The following is a 3,769-nucleotide window of genomic DNA, read 5'->3' on the forward strand; positions in this document are numbered from 1 at the left end:
ACGCCGGGTCCAGGAGGCAGGGACCACCTTGGCTGCAGCCGCTCGGCGCCCCGGGCGCACGCGGAGGGGAGGACGACACCGTCAGAGCGTGAGACGGGTGAGGTCGGGCCCCACGGGGAAGGTGGTGGCTGGAGGGACGGTTGCCGCCGGGGACGGCCGGCTCCGGGGGCACCTCGTCGGTCGGGATTTCCACGCAGCCGGTCCGTGATGCTGCTCCAGCGGCCGTACGTGCTCCTGCCCAGCACAGCGGTACAACTGGAAGGCGATGGCTTTCTGGCTGTAGGGTGGTTATTTATCAGGTCACCACGAAGATTGCTTTGCAATGGAGAAAACCATTTTCCATTCAGGATTTCAATGCTGAAAGTCACTGTGAATTTAAGCCCAGCATTTGGAGCACATCATACACAGACTGTACCGGTCCACAGGACGCCGTTGGATTTCCATGTACATAACTCATTTCGCTGTAGTAGGTCCATTGTGGATTTTTTTCCTTTTTTCTATACCTCAGCCCCGCAATTTTTTGTTTTCCAGGAGATTGGATACTGCTGCTAATTTACATAACACCACTTTTGCCTGAATTTCTTACTGTTGTTATACCAGCTCACATCGCAGCTAGTAAGATATTTGTCATGTTTTATTTTGGTTAACAAGTGCAGATAAATTTATATGGTTTTTACTCCCTGTAGCCAAATATTCTTCAGGTTACAGATGAAGAATCCTTACTCATTCTTTTTTTTTTGGTTGTTTTGTTTCAAGTGATGTAGTTGTGTGTGTTTCTATACATGAAAACAAACAAACAAGCAGAGAACAGCATATGATGGCAAACTTTGTGGTTTTGCTAGGTCATGTTTCAATTTGGCCAACCTGAAACGTATGATCACAACAACACAAGCGATGTTACAAGCCCGTAGGGTCAGCAATAAATCGTATTTTTGTAAATTGTCACTTTTTAACTATAAGTTTATATTTATGAATTGAAAAAACAAGTTTATTCCTCAGTGGGTGTATAGTTAAGTGTCCCTACTGTTTGTGTCTTTCCAAAGGAAAAAGGAAAATGTACTTTTTTGAGGTGTTAGTAGCGGAGTACTAACTTTGGGCACTGGTAGAGCCCAAACGTAGGAGATGGGTTAGGCCATTACTGTAAGCTTTGCAAGAAGATGGTTAGTTATGACCAGGTCCATCTGCAGCAAAGCTCCATCTGGCAGTCAGAGCAAGGTCTAGGGACCGGTTAGTTTGTAACCTCTGTCGAATCCAAGCAAAGCATGCTTTTTTTTTTTGCCTTTTTTTTTTTTTTTTGGCATTTGTTTGCTTTTTTTGTTGTGCGAGCTGCTTTCTTGGCTGTTTGCACCACGGCAGCAGCTGGATGCTGGTGCTCACTGATGGAGCAGCCTTTGGCATGAGCAACCCCAAGCAGCCCTGTGTTTCAGGAAAAGGGGGGGAGTGGGAAAGTTAGCATGGCAAAAAAACAGGTATAGGTAATGGTACGTATAGCTATAGCTGGAGATACCTACTGCTGCAGCTATAGCTGTAACTATAGCTGGCTAGCTCGCTTTCCCCCACCAGCCACACACATTTTCTGCACTGCAGCACTGGGAGGATTTCGCTGGCTTTGGGGCTAGGGCTGAGTGTGTGGGCTCGGCAGCATGGTGGCAGAAAAAAAACTGGCTTTCAGCCTGAGTGAAATGGGTTGCGGCAACCCGAGTTTCCAGGAGAGCTCAGGAATGAACCGCAAGTGCAAGAGATCTGCCCCAGACACGGTTTTGGCTGCAGCCTTCCTGGGGGGGTTCGCGCAGCGTGGCTCCCCACCTGCCCCGGCCCCGTTGCACAAGAGGTTGTTTCCCAACCGCTGGGTTTTTCCTGGGGCAGGGGAGGGGGTTTTGATGTGCCGCACTGCCCGGGGTGGCGGTGGGAGGACAGGGTGCCGGAGCAGGGTGCACCCCCAGCAGACGGCAGCTTTCGTGGGGTGGGTGCAAGGCACAGGGCTGCTTTGGCGGTTTGGCCTGGGCAGGGGTGGGCACGCGAGCAGAAGCTGTGTGAGTTCCCGGCTTTCCACAGGGCCCCTCCCTTGGCGAAAGCATTGGCATGGGTTGGCTTTGGCTGGGGCGTTTGGGCGCACGGCTCCCAGGGACGCCAGCGGTGGCAGACTGCGGGTTGCAGAGCAGGTGGAGGGGAGGTGCAGCCTCCCAGCTACCAGCAGTGTTTTGGGGAGCGCAGTGGGCCAGGGCACGGAGCAGAGGAGGTGCCCGGCAGCCCTCACCCCTGGACTTACAACATCGGGGCTAACGCCTTGCGAGTGCAGTCCCTGGCTGGGACCCAGCACACGCAGCCCCTGGGCACCGGGGTGGCTGTGCCGCTGCTCTTGGGCACAGCCTGAACTACCCACCCATTGCAAACCCCTACAAGTAACTGTGGCTACCACAGAGCCATGGGCCACCTCACCGCTGGCAGCGGGATGTGGAGCACCGGCCTTTGCAGTACAATCTGGAGCTGAAATTGTAAAATTTTAACAGCCTCAGCCCTTGGCTGTCGCAGCCCAAGTCCCGGGGCAAGCGCGGGGTTCCTGCCCCAGGCGGTTTGTGTTGCGGTGCCACGTGCGGGGCCGCAGCACGGAGCCTTTGAGGTAGGAAATAATTCTTTTTTTTTTTTTTTTTTTTTTTTTTTTTTTTTTTTTTAAAGCACTATTACTTTTAGGGTCTCCCCCTCCCCATCCCAAGACAGTAGGGTTGTTCGTGAGGTTGGGGCAGGAGGGGTTGCTCTATTTTTTGGGGATTGTTTGTGGCGTGTTGGTTGTTTTTGGTTCTCCCCCCCCCAACCTTGGCACATAATGTTAGTGGGGAAGCAAACACACGCATTTATGTTTGGGAGCCACCACTGTACACAATTTGTGGTCCGGTGTGGCTGGCAGGAGGGAAAGGCCATGCATTTCCTTGCCTTGCCCATTAAACCTGCGTCGCCCCAACACAACACCATGGCTGTTCTTCTGCAGTGACCCATCACCGCACGTGAGCCCAGGCTTGGCAGGTGTCAATCAAATGTATCATCTCGGACGTGGTGGTGGTCAGGGGCTTGGGGGGGTGTTTTTTGTAACAGGGCGTGGTACGAAGGTAGCCAAGACAGAGTAGTTTTCTGGTGTTGCTGTGGCTTTGAAAGCAAGTCCAACAAAAGAGGGTTGGGAAGGGGTTTTGGGGGGGGGGTGTGGGGGGCAGTGGGTGTGCCGGACGGGGCTGTGCCATGGCCACAGCCCTTCTGATGGCAGCGCTGGGCTGCACAGATGGGGCGGGGGGGGGGGGTGGCACTGCCACCCCACTCACAGCCTTTCAGCGAGGAGCACAGGAGGTTTGCAAGGATGTTTACATTTAGCTTGGCCTTGCTAAAACAAGAGACCTAAAACGCACTTTATCATGTGCCCCCCCTTTATTCCCAGTGTCCGCCCCAGCCGCTGGCCTAGCTGCTGGCGGGCGGTGGGTGGCTGCGCGGTCCCAGGCGCTGCCTCACGGGTAGAGCCGTGTTTTCCAGACATGCTCCAAAGGACAAAATCCCACAGTCCCTTTTTGGGGCTTGCTTGGTCCCTGCTTGGTCTGCCTCCAGGCTGGGGGAAGGCTGAGTCAGGCCCATGGGATTTTTGCTTATATTATCACTCACACTCAAAAAATATATGAATAAATAAATCTCTTTATTCAGGTTGAGTTGTATTTGTTTACCTCGGTGTTAGCTATGACCTGTGGTTTTTTTGGGACCCATTTGGAATTGAGGGTTGCTGGTGGGTTTG

Source organism: Gavia stellata, chromosome 14, assembly GCF_030936135.1.
Source record: "Gavia stellata isolate bGavSte3 chromosome 14, bGavSte3.hap2, whole genome shotgun sequence".
In the NCBI taxonomy this organism is placed as follows: Eukaryota; Metazoa; Chordata; class Aves; order Gaviiformes; family Gaviidae; genus Gavia; species Gavia stellata.